Raw genomic sequence first — 14060 nt, 5'->3', positions numbered from 1 at the left:
CAGTGAAGTCTGGAATGAAATGATAGAGAACACCTCACACACACAGTTTCCTTTCGTGGCTGTTTACATTCGAGGGTCGCCGGTCCTCTCAAACGGAACAGTTTAACGTCATGCCCAGGACGAAAAGATATAGAGAACACCATAATGACAAATGACAAATAACAGCAGGAAGGCATGGGCCACAATCCACCGTCTTGGCAAAGACCACACCACCCATAATTCACAACGGTCACAGCAAATTCTGTTGCATCACAACTAGTGTAGGTATTGGATGGAGCCCGCACACCACAGGTATAAGAAAGACGTGATGCAGAGGAGGGAAATGGGTCGGTAGCTCTTCGGGGATAATGGGTCTTTGCCAGGTTTAGGGAATGCAACCACTTTGGCCTTTTTCCAGACAGAAGGGGTGGTTTTCTGTGCTGTGCATGTGTTCAGCATCCCCACAAGCCAGGGCCTTGAGTTAGGTCCCAGGTGCTGTATCATTTCTGCCAGTAGGTCATCAATCCCTGCTGCTTTTCCGGGTTTCAACTTTCCCATTGCAGTTTCAAGTTCTTCTAGGTCGAAGGGTTTGGTTTGAGTGATGGCTGATTATGGTTGGTCTGATACCACTGTGCGATGGTATTCTATGTGGGTCGGTGGCGGTGTTGGTTACAACTGTTGGCCACCAGTTGTGACCAAGACCGCCACCAACCCACAGGAGAATACCATCGCACAGTGGTATCAGACCAACCACAATCAGCCAGCCTTCAAACCAAACCCTTCGACCTAGAAGAACGTGAAACTGCAATGGGAAAGTTGAAACCCGGAAAAGCAGCAGGGATTGATGACCTACTAGCAGAAATGATACAGCACCTGGGACCTAACGGAAAGACCTGGCTTGTGGGGATGCTGAACACATGCATAGCACAGAAAACCATCCCTTCTGTCTGGAAAAAGGCCAAAGTGGTTGCAATCCCTAAACCTGGCAAAGACCCATTATCCCCAAAGAGCTACCGACCCATTTCCCTCCTCTGCATCACCTACAAGCCTATCCCGTCACACCAAATTGGTCGACACAGCCCTAAATGACACCTGTGGCATCATCATAGGATGCATCAAGACAACACCTGACCCTGTCCCAACACCTGTTTACATTCGAGGGTCGCCGGTCCTCTCGAACGGAACAGTTTAACGTCATGCCCAGGACGAAAAGATATAGAGAACACCAACATGACAAATAACAGCAGGAAGGCATGGGCCACAATCCACCGTCTTGGCAAAGACCACACCACCCATAATTCACAACGGTCACAGCAAACTCTATTGCATCACAACTGGTGTAGTTATTGGATGGAGCCCGCACACCACCAAAAAAAAGAAAAACAACATACTATAGTATGCCCTCCGTGACCATGGACTTTAGCCTTTCGCTTTTCTGCAATTTAACCTTTTTTCAAATCCTCAACAATGATGAAGAATCGCACACTATAGCGTGCCACTTAATGACCTTGACCAATATCAATGACCTTGAGCAGTATAAATTACCTTCAATAAGACTAGTAAATGACCTTGACCAGTATAAATGACCTTGACAAGTACAAATGACCTTGACCAGTATAAATGACCTTCACCAGTAGAAATGACCGTGACCAGTATATGACTGTGACCAGTATAAATTACCTTCATGAGACTAGTAATTGACCTTGACCAGTATAAATGACCTTTAGAAGACTAGTAAATGATCTTCACCAGTATAAATGACCTTTAGAAGACTAGTAAATGATCTTCACCAGTATAAATGACCTTGACCAGTATGCGGTCCGTGACCATGGACTATAGCCTTTTGCTTTTCCTTGATTTTCACCTTTAAAAAATCCTCAACAATGATGAAGAATTGCACACTATAGCGCGCCGCTCAATGACCTGAGACCATGGACCAATGAATGAAATACAACACATTGAGCAGGGCACTGCAGGGAGTTGAACCCCGTTCCGGTAAACCAGAAGTCCGACACCAGTGCTTTAGTTTTTGTGTTGTTGTTCATTTAAAGGTCCAGGTGTGCATACGCATGTGCCCCTGTGTGTGTAGGTGCATGTGTGCATGTGTGTGCACGCTTCAATGACCACTGTTGGACCCAATGGCGATCAAGGACCTCAGGGAGCCACCCATAATTCACAACGGTCACAGCGAACTCTGTTGCATCACAACTGGTGGCCAACAGTCGTAACCAACACCGCCACGACCCACAGGAGAATACCATCGCACAGTGGTATCAGACCAACCACAATCAGCCAGCCCTCAAACCAAACCCTTCGACCTAGAAGAACTCAAAACTGCAATGGGAAAGTTGAAACCCGGAAAAGCAGCAGGGATTGATGACATACTGGCAGAAATTATACAGCACCTGGAACCTAACGCAAAGACCTGGCTCGTGGGGATGCTGAACACATGCATGGCACAGAAAACCATCCCTTCTGTCTGGAGAAAAGCCAAAGTGGTTGCAATCCCCAAACCTGGCAAAGACCCATCATCCTCAAAGAGCTACCGACCCATTTCCCTCCTCTGCATCACCTACAAGAGAGGCTGCTACTCCAACGCCTCATACCACTCATAGACACCAAGCTGACTAAAGACCAAGCTGGTTTCCGTCCCGTCCTGTGCTGGACAGAGCTCAACCTCACCCAACACATTGAGGATGGGTTTGAGGGAAAACAAATAACTGGAGCAGCAACTGGAGGGCGAAGCAAGCACACAGGCAGCTTGTGCCTGCCTGCGTGCCTGCCTGCCTTCCTCATGTGGAAGCTGCATAGTTGAGTTTGTGTGTGTGTTTCTTTTTCTGTCTTTCTTTCTTAGGACGAAGATCAAGGTAGACACCGTTGGAAGGCTCAACACAAGCCGATGCCCCTAGAGATCCATCCCAAAGCTTCCCTCAGGGAGTCCAGCAAGCCAGCTAGCCAGCAAGCCCGCCCAGTCAGCCAACGCAGCCAGCCAGCTCCGCCAGTCAGCCAGTGTAGAAAGTCAGGCTGCCAAGCCAGCGCACATCAGCCCTTGCAGTCAACCATTGTAGCCATACCAGCCTTGCTCAGTCAGCTCAGCCAGGCCTCTCTCGAGGCCTGGCTCTCTGTCTGCCTGGCCCGGTCTGCCCCGCCCTGCCTTGCAGCAACAGAACCAGCCTTGCTGGCAAGCCAGCCAGCTCAGGATACGAGCTCAGCAAGCCAGCGCAGCTGGCAAGCACGCAGTTAGTCTAAACCAGTTTCAGACTGGCAGGCCAAGGCAGACAGACAGGAAGACCGAGGCGCCTAGGCAGGCAGACAGGCCAGGAAGGCAACAAAGTGCAGGCAGGGGGACTGTCCGGCCTAAGGCTGCGCTGCAAGGGTTGGAGCCTGGCCAGCTCCTGCTGGTCTAGACTGAGTGGCTGTGGCTGCACAGTAAGGCTGCGGTAACCTAGTCTGGGCTTGCTGCTGCACTGGCTTGCTCAGCTCGCATTCTGAGCTGGCTGGCTTTCCAGAAAGGCTGGTTCTGTTGCTGCAAGGCAGGGCAGGGCAGACCGGGCCAGGCAGACAGAGAGCCAGGCCTCAAGAGAGGCCTGGCTGAGCTGACTGAGCAAGGCTGGTATGGCTGCAATGGCTGACTGCAAGGGCTGATATGCTCTGGCTTGGCAGCCTGACTTTCTACACTGGCTGACTGGCGGAGCTGACTGGCTGCGTTGGCTGACTGGGCAGGCTTGCTGGCTAGCTGGCTTGCTGTGCTCCCTGAGGGAAGCTTTGGGATGGATCTCTAGGGGCATCGGCTAGTGTTGAGCCTTCCTATGGCGTCTACCTTGATCTCCGTCCTAAGAAAGAAAGACAGAAAAAGAAAGACACACAAACCCAACTATGCAGCTTCCACCTGAGGAACCGAGACGCGAGAAAAGAACTGAGCGTCACTTGGGATGGTCACAAACTCTCCAACCATAACCACCCCATGTATCTTGGAGTTACACTGGACAGGACACTCTTCTTCAAAAAAACACCTGGAGAACACAAAAGCCACGGTCAACACCCACAATAACATCCTGTGAAAACTAGTGAACTCCCAAGTGGGGCGCAGACCCACAAACAATCCGTGCAACTGCCATGGTCCTGTCTTTCTCTACAGCAGAGTATGCCTGCTCAAGCTGGAGCCGATCACGTCACACCAAATTGGTCGACACAGCCCTAAATGACACCTGTCGCATCATCACGGGATGGGTCAAGACAACACCTGTCCCGTCCGTGCCTTTATGCGCTAGCCGGCACCTCCCCCCGCACATCAGACGACTGTGTAACGCTCAAGATGAATGGAAAACACAGGAGATAGACAGTGAAGTCTGGAATGAAATGATAGAGAACACCTCACACACACAGTTTCCTTTCGTGGCCGTTTACATTCGAGGGTCGCCGGTCCTCTCGAACGGAACAGTTTAACGTCATGCCCAGGACGAAAAGATATAGAGAACACCATAATGACAAATAACAGCAGGAAGGCATGGGCCACAATCCACCGTCTTGGCAAAGACCACACCACCCATAATTCACAACGGTCACAGCAAACTCTGTTGCATCACAACTGGTGTAGGTATTGGATGGAGCCCGCACACCACAGGTATAAGAAAGACGTGATGCAGAGGAGGGAAATGGGTCGGTAGCTCTTCGGGGATAATGGGTCTTTGCCAGGTTTAGGGATTGCAACTACTCCAGCCTTTTTCCAAACAGAAGGGATGGTTTTCTGTGCTATGCATGTGTTCAGCATCCCCACAAGCCAGGTCCTTGCGATAGGTCCCAGGTGCTGTATCATTTCTGCCAGTAGGTCATCAATCCCTGCTGCTTTTCCGGGTTTCAACTTTCCCATTGCAGTTTCAAGTTCTTCTAGGTCGAAGGGTTTGGTTTGAGTGATGGCTGATTATGGTTGGTCTGATACCACTGTGCGATGGTATTCTATGTGGGTCGGTGGCGGTGTTGGTTACAACTGTTGGCCACCAGTTGTGACCAAGACCGCCACCAACCCACAGGAGAATACCATCGCACAGTGGTATCAGACCAACCACAATCAGCCAGCCTTCAAACCAAACCCTTCGACCTAGAAGAACGTGAAACTGCAATGGGAAAGTTGAAACCCGGAAAAGCAGCAGGGATTGATGACCTACTAGCAGAAATGATACAGCACCTGGGACCTAACGGAAAGACCTGGCTTGTGGGGATGCTGAACACATGCATAGCACAGAAAACCATCCCTTCTGTCTGGAAAAAGGCCAAAGTGGTTGCAATCCCTAAACCTGGCAAAGACCCATTATCCCCAAAGAGCTACCGACCCATTTCCCTCCTCTGCATCACCTACAAGCCTATCCCGTCACACCAAATTGGTCGACACAGCCCTAAATGACACCTGTGGCATCATCATAGGATGCATCAAGACAACACCTGACCCTGTCCCAACACCTGTTTACATTCGAGGGTCGCCGGTCCTCTCGAACGGAACAGTTTAACGTCATGCCCAGGACGAAAAGATATAGAGAACACCAACATGACAAATAACAGCAGGAAGGCATGGGCCACAATCCACCGTCTTGGCAAAGACCACACCACCCATAATTCACAACGGTCACAGCAAACTCTATTGCATCACAACTGGTGTAGTTATTGGATGGAGCCCGCACACCACAAAAAAAAAGAAAAACAACATACTATAGTATGCCCTCCGTGACCATGGACTTTAGCCTTTCGCTTTTCTGCAATTTAACCTTTTTTCAAATCCTCAACAATGATGAAGAATCGCGCACTATAGCGTGCCACTTAATGACCTTGACCAATATCAATGACCTTGAGCAGTATAAATTACCTTCAATAAGACTAGTAAATGACCTTGACCAGTATAAATGACCTTGACAAGTACAAATGACCTTGACCAGTATAAATGACCTTCACCAGTAGAAATGACCGTGACCAGTATATGACTGTGACCAGTATAAATTACCTTCATGAGACTAGTAATTGACCTTGACCAGTATAAATGACCTTTAGAAGACTAGTAAATGATCTTCACCAGTATAAATGACCTTTAGAAGACTAGTAAATGATCTTCACCAGTATAAATGACCTTGACCAGTATGCGGTCCGTGACCATGGACTATAGCCTTTTGCTTTTCCTTGATTTTCACCTTTAAAAAATCCTCAACAATGATGAAGAATCGCACACTATAGCGCGCCGCTCAATGACCTGAGACCATGGACCAATGAATGAAATACAACACATTGAGCAGGGCACTGCAGGGAGTTGAACCCCGTTCCGGTAAACCAGAAGTCCGACACCAGTGCCTTAGTTTTTGTGTTGTTGTTCATTTAAAGGTCCAGGTGTGCATACGCATGTGCCCCTGTGTGTGTAGGTGCATGTGTGCATGTGTGTGCACGCTTCAATGACCACTGTTGGACCCAATGGCGATCAAGGACCTCAGGGAGCCACCCATAATTCACAACGGTCACAGCGAACTCTGTTGCATCACAACTGGTGGCCAACAGTCGTAACCAACACCGCCACGACCCACAGGAGAATACCATCGCACAGTGGTATCAGACCAACCACAATCAGCCAGCCCTCAAACCAAACCCTTCGACCTAGAAGAACTCAAAACTGCAATGGGAAAGTTGAAACCCGGAAAAGCAGCAGGGATTGATGACATACTGGCAGAAATTATACAGCACCTGGAACCTAACGCAAAGACCTGGCTCGTGGGGATGCTGAACACATGCATGGCACAGAAAACCATCCCTTCTGTCTGGAGAAAAGCCAAAGTGGTTGCAATCCCCAAACCTGGCAAAGACCCATCATCCTCAAAGAGCTACCGACCCATTTCCCTCCTCTGCATCACCTACAAGAGAGGCTGCTACTCCAACGCCTCATACCACTCATAGACACCAAGCTGACTAAAGACCAAGCTGGTTTCCGTCCCGTCCTGTGCTGGACAGAGCTCAACCTCACCCAACACATTGAGGATGGGTTTGAGGGAAAACAAATAACTGGAGCAGCAACTGGAGGGCGAAGCAAGCACACAGGCAGCTTGTGCCTGCCTGCGTGCCTGCCTGCCTTCCTCATGTGGAAGCTGCATAGTTGAGTTTGTGTGTGTGTTTCTTTTTCTGTCTTTCTTTCTTAGGACGAAGATCAAGGTAGACACCGTTGGAAGGCTCAACACAAGCCGATGCCCCTAGAGATCCATCCCAAAGCTTCCCTCAGGGAGTCCAGCAAGCCAGCTAGCCAGCAAGCCCGCCCAGTCAGCCAACGCAGCCAGCCAGCCAGCTCCGCCAGTCAGCCAGTGTAGAAAGTCAGGCTGCCAAGCCAGCGCACATCAGCCCTTGCAGTCAACCATTGTAGCCATACCAGCCTTGCTCAGTCAGCTCAGCCAGGCCTCTCTCGAGGCCTGGCTCTCTGTCTGCCTGGCCCGGTCTGCCCCGCCCTGCCTTGCAGCAACAGAACCAGCCTTGCTGGCAAGCCAGCCAGCTCAGAATACGAGCTCAGCAAGCCAGCGCAGCTGGCAAGCACGCAGTTAGTCTAAACCAGTTTCAGACTGGCAGGCCAAGGCAGACAGACAGGAAGACCGAGGCGCCTAGGCAGGCAGACAGGCCAGGAAGGCAACAAAGTGCAGGCAGGGGGACTGTCCGGCCTAAGGCTGCGCTGCAAGGGTTGGAGCCTGGCCAGCTCCTGCTGGTCTAGACTGAGTGGCTGTGGCTGCACAGTAAGGCTGCGGTAACCTAGTCTGGGCTTGCTGCTGCACTGGCTTGCTCAGCTCGCATTCTGAGCTGGCTGGCTTTCCAGAAAGGCTGGTTCTGTTGCTGCAAGGCAGGGCAGACCGGGCCAGGCAGACAGAGAGCCAGGCCTCAAGAGAGGCCTGGCTGAGCTGACTGAGCAAGGCTGGTATGGCTGCAATGGCTGACTGCAAGGGCTGATATGCTCTGGCTTGGCAGCCTGACTTTCTACACTGGCTGACTGGCGGAGCTGACTGGCTGCGTTGGCTGACTGGGCAGGCTTGCTGGCTAGCTGGCTTGCTGTGCTCCCTGAGGGAAGCTTTGGGATGGATCTCTAGGGGCATCGGCTAGTGTTGAGCCTTCCTATGGCGTCTACCTTGATCTCCGTCCTAAGAAAGAAAGACAGAAAAAGAAAGACACACAAACCCAACTATGCAGCTTCCACCTGAGGAACCGAGACGCGAGAAAAGAACTGAGCGTCACTTGGGATGGTCACAAACTCTCCAACCATAACCACCCCATGTATCTTGGAGTTACACTGGACAGGACACTCTTCTTCAAAAAAACACCTGGAGAACACAAAAGCCACGGTCAACACCCACAATAACATCCTGTGAAAACTAGTGAACTCCCAAGTGGGGCGCAGACCCACAAACAATCCGTGCAACTGCCATGGCCCTGTCTTTCTCTACAGCAGAGTATGCCTGCTCAAGCTGGAGCCGATCACGTCACACCAAATTGGTCGACACAGCCCTAAATGACACCTGTCGCATCATCACGGGATGGGTCAAGACAACACCTGTCCCGTCCGTGCCTTTATGCGCTAGCCGGCACCTCCCCCCGCACATCAGACGACTGTGTAACGCTCAAGATGAATGGAAAACACAGGAGATAGACAGTGAAGTCTGGAATGAAATGATAGAGAACACCTCACACACACAGTTTCCTTTCGTGGCCGTTTACATTCGAGGGTCGCCGGTCCTCTCGAACGGAACAGTTTAACGTCATGCCCAGGACGAAAAGATATAGAGAACACCATAATGACAAATAACAGCAGGAAGGCATGGGCCACAATCCACCGTCTTGGCAAAGACCACACCACCCATAATTCACAACGGTCACAGCAAACTCTGTTGCATCACAACTGGTGTAGGTATTGGATGGAGCCCGCACACCACAGGTATAAGAAAGACGTGATGCAGAGGAGGGAAATGGGTCGGTAGCTCTTCGGGGATAATGGGTCTTTGCCAGGTTTAGGGATTGCAACTACTCCAGCCTTTTTCCAAACAGAAGGGATGGTTTTCTGTGCTATGCATGTGTTCAGCATCCCCACAAGCCAGGTCCTTGCGATAGGTCCCAGGTGCTGTATCATTTCTGCCAGTAGGTCATCAATCCCTGCTGCTTTTCCGGGTTTCAACTTTCCCATTGCAGTTTCAAGTTCTTCTAGGTCGAAGGGTTTGGTTTGAGTGATGGCTGATTATGGTTGGTCTGATACCACTGTGCGATGGTATTCTATGTGGGTCGGTGGCGGTGTTGGTTACAACTGTTGGCCACCAGTTGTGACCAAGACCGCCACCAACCCACAGGAGAATACCATCGCACAGTGGTATCAGACCAACCACAATCAGCCAGCCTTCAAACCAAACCCTTCGACCTAGAAGAACGTGAAACTGCAATGGGAAAGTTGAAACCCGGAAAAGCAGCAGGGATTGATGACCTACTAGCAGAAATGATACAGCACCTGGGACCTAACAGAAAGATCTGGCTTGTGGGGATGCTGAACACATGCATAGCACAGAAAACCATCCCTTCTGTCTGGAAAAAGGCCAAAGTGGTTGCAATCCCTAAACCTGGCAAAGACCCATTATCCCCAAAGAGCTACCGACCCATTTCCCTCCTCTGCATCACCTACAAGCCTATCCCGTCACACCAAATTGGTCGACACAGCCCTAAATGACACCTGTGGCATCATCATAGGATGCATCAAGACAACACCTGACCCTGTCCCAACACCTGTTTACATTCGAGGGTCGCCGGTCCTCTCGAACGGAACAGTTTAACGTCATGCCCAGGACGAAAAGATATAGAGAACACCAACATGACAAATAACAGCAGGAAGGCATGGGCCACAATCCACCGTCTTGGCAAAGACCACACCACCCATAATTCACAACGGTCACAGCAAACTCTATTGCATCACAACTGGTGTAGTTATTGGATGGAGCCCGCACACCACAAAAAAAAAGAAAAACAACATACTATAGTATGCCCTCCGTGACCATGGACTTTAGCCTTTCGCTTTTCTGCAATTTAACCTTTTTTCAAATCCTCAACAATGATGAAGAATCGCGCACTATAGCGTGCCACTTAATGACCTTGACCAATATCAATGACCTTGAGCAGTATAAATTACCTTCAATAAGACTAGTAAATGACCTTGACCAGTATAAATGACCTTGACAAGTACAAATGACCTTGACCAGTATAAATGACCTTCACCAGTAGAAATGACCGTGACCAGTATATGACTGTGACCAGTATAAATTACCTTCATGAGACTAGTAATTGACCTTGACCAGTATAAATGACCTTTAGAAGACTAGTAAATGATCTTCACCAGTATAAATGACCTTTAGAAGACTAGTAAATGATCTTCACCAGTATAAATGACCTTGACCAGTATGCGGTCCGTGACCATGGACTATAGCCTTTTGCTTTTCCTTGATTTTCACCTTTAAAAAATCCTCAACAATGATGAAGAATCGCACACTATAGCGCGCCGCTCAATGACCTGAGACCATGGACCAATGAATGAAATACAACACATTGAGCAGGGCACTGCAGGGAGTTGAACCCCGTTCCGGTAAACCAGAAGTCCGACACCAGTGCCTTAGTTTTTGTGTTGTTGTTCATTTAAAGGTCCAGGTGTGCATACGCATGTGCCCCTGTGTGTGTAGGTGCATGTGTGCATGTGTGTGCACGCTTCAATGACCACTGTTGGACCCAATGGCGATCAAGGACCTCAGGGAGCCACCCATAATTCACAACGGTCACAGCGAACTCTGTTGCATCACAACTGGTGGCCAACAGTCGTAACCAACACCGCCACGACCCACAGGAGAATACCATCGCACAGTGGTATCAGACCAACCACAATCAGCCAGCCCTCAAACCAAACCCTTCGACCTAGAAGAACTCAAAACTGCAATGGGAAAGTTGAAACCCGGAAAAGCAGCAGGGATTGATGACATACTGGCAGAAATTATACAGCACCTGGAACCTAACGCAAAGACCTGGCTCGTGGGGATGCTGAACACATGCATGGCACAGAAAACCATCCCTTCTGTCTGGAGAAAAGCCAAAGTGGTTGCAATCCCCAAACCTGGCAAAGACCCATCATCCTCAAAGAGCTACCGACCCATTTCCCTCCTCTGCATCACCTACAAGAGAGGCTGCTACTCCAACGCCTCATACCACTCATAGACACCAAGCTGACTAAAGACCAAGCTGGTTTCCGTCCCGTCCTGTGCTGGACAGAGCTCAACCTCACCCAACACATTGAGGATGGGTTTGAGGGAAAACAAATAACTGGAGCAGCAACTGGAGGGCGAAGCAAGCACACAGGCAGCTTGTGCCTGCCTGCGTGCCTGCCTGCCTTCCTCATGTGGAAGCTGCATAGTTGAGTTTGTGTGTGTGTTTCTTTTTCTGTCTTTCTTTCTTAGGACGAAGATCAAGGTAGACACCGTTGGAAGGCTCAACACAAGCCGATGCCCCTAGAGATCCATCCCAAAGCTTCCCTCAGGGAGTCCAGCAAGCCAGCTAGCCAGCAAGCCCGCCCAGTCAGCCAACGCAGCCAGCCAGCCAGCTCCGCCAGTCAGCCAGTGTAGAAAGTCAGGCTGCCAAGCCAGCGCACATCAGCCCTTGCAGTCAACCATTGTAGCCATACCAGCCTTGCTCAGTCAGCTCAGCCAGGCCTCTCTCGAGGCCTGGCTCTCTGTCTGCCTGGCCCGGTCTGCCCCGCCCTGCCTTGCAGCAACAGAACCAGCCTTGCTGGCAAGCCAGCCAGCTCAGAATACGAGCTCAGCAAGCCAGCGCAGCTGGCAAGCACGCAGTTAGTCTAAACCAGTTTCAGACTGGCAGGCCAAGGCAGACAGACAGGAAGACCGAGGCGCCTAGGCAGGCAGACAGGCCAGGAAGGCAACAAAGTGCAGGCAGGGGGACTGTCCGGCCTAAGGCTGCGCTGCAAGGGTTGGAGCCTGGCCAGCTCCTGCTGGTCTAGACTGAGTGGCTGTGGCTGCACAGTAAGGCTGCGGTAACCTAGTCTGGGCTTGCTGCTGCACTGGCTTGCTCAGCTCGCATTCTGAGCTGGCTGGCTTTCCAGAAAGGCTGGTTCTGTTGCTGCAAGGCAGGGCAGGGCAGACCGGGCCAGGCAGACAGAGAGCCAGGCCTCAAGAGAGGCCTGGCTGAGCTGACTGAGCAAGGCTGGTATGGCTGCAATGGCTGACTGCAAGGGCTGATATGCTCTGGCTTGGCAGCCTGACTTTCTACACTGGCTGACTGGCGGAGCTGACTGGCTGCGTTGGCTGACTGGGCAGGCTTGCTGGCTAGCTGGCTTGCTGTGCTCCCTGAGGGAAGCTTTGGGATGGATCTCTAGGGGCATCGGCTAGTGTTGAGCCTTCCTATGGCGTCTACCTTGATCTCCGTCCTAAGAAAGAAAGACAGAAAAAGAAAGACACACAAACCCAACTATGCAGCTTCCACCTGAGGAACCGAGACGCGAGAAAAGAACTGAGCGTCACTTGGGATGGTCACAAACTCTCCAACCATAACCACCCCATGTATCTTGGAGTTACACTGGACAGGACACTCTTCTTCAAAAAAACACCTGGAGAACACAAAAGCCACGGTCAACACCCACAATAACATCCTGTGAAAACTAGTGAACTCCCAAGTGGGGCGCAGACCCACAAACAATCCGTGCAACTGCCATGGCCCTGTCTTTCTCTACAGCAGAGTATGCCTGCTCAAGCTGGAGCCGATCACGTCACACCAAATTGGTCGACACAGCCCTAAATGACACCTGTCGCATCATCACGGGATGGGTCAAGACAACACCTGTCCCGTCCGTGCCTTTATGCGCTAGCCGGCACCTCCCCCCGCACATCAGACGACTGTGTAACGCTCAAGATGAATGGAAAACACAGGAGATAGACAGTGAAGTCTGGAATGAAATGATAGAGAACACCTCACACACACAGTTTCCTTTCGTGGCCGTTTACATTCGAGGGTCGCCGGTCCTCTCGAACGGAACAGTTTAACGTCATGCCCAGGACGAAAAGATATAGAGAACACCATAATGACAAATAACAGCAGGAAGGCATGGGCCACAATCCACCGTCTTGGCAAAGACCACACCACCCATAATTCACAACGGTCACAGCAAACTCTGTTGCATCACAACTGGTGTAGGTATTGGATGGAGCCCGCACACCACAGGTATAAGAAAGACGTGATGCAGAGGAGGGAAATGGGTCGGTAGCTCTTCGGGGATAATGGGTCTTTGCCAGGTTTAGGGATTGCAACTACTCCAGCCTTTTTCCAAACAGAAGGGATGGTTTTCTGTGCTATGCATGTGTTCAGCATCCCCACAAGCCAGGTCCTTGCGATAGGTCCCAGGTGCTGTATCATTTCTGCCAGTAGGTCATCAATCCCTGCTGCTTTTCCGGGTTTCAACTTTCCCATTGCAGTTTCAAGTTCTTCTAGGTCGAAGGGTTTGGTTTGAGTGATGGCTGATTATGGTTGGTCTGATACCACTGTGCGATGGTATTCTATGTGGGTCGGTGGCGGTGTTGGTTACAACTGTTGGCCACCAGTTGTGACCAAGACCGCCACCAACCCACAGGAGAATACCATCGCACAGTGGTATCAGACCAACCACAATCAGCCAGCCTTCAAACCAAACCCTTCGACCTAGAAGAACGTGAAACTGCAATGGGAAAGTTGAAACCCGGAAAAGCAGCAGGGATTGATGACCTACTAGCAGAAATGATACAGCACCTGGGACCTAACAGAAAGATCTGGCTTGTGGGGATGCTGAACACATGCATAGCACAGAAAACCATCCCTTCTGTCTGGAAAAAGGCCAAAGTGGTTGCAATCCCTAAACCTGGCAAAGACCCATTATCCCCAAAGAGCTACCGACCCATTTCCCTCCTCTGCATCACCTACAAGCCTATCCCGTCACACCAAATTGGTCGACACAGCCCTAAATGACACCTGTGGCATCATCATAGGATGCATCAAGACAACACCTGACCCTGTCCCAA

This window comes from Protomyctophum parallelum (genome assembly GCF_964188405.1).
Source record: "Protomyctophum parallelum genome assembly, chromosome: 14".
In the NCBI taxonomy this organism is placed as follows: domain Eukaryota; kingdom Metazoa; phylum Chordata; class Actinopteri; order Myctophiformes; family Myctophidae; genus Protomyctophum; species Protomyctophum parallelum.
This window is presented reverse-complemented; position numbering follows the sequence as displayed.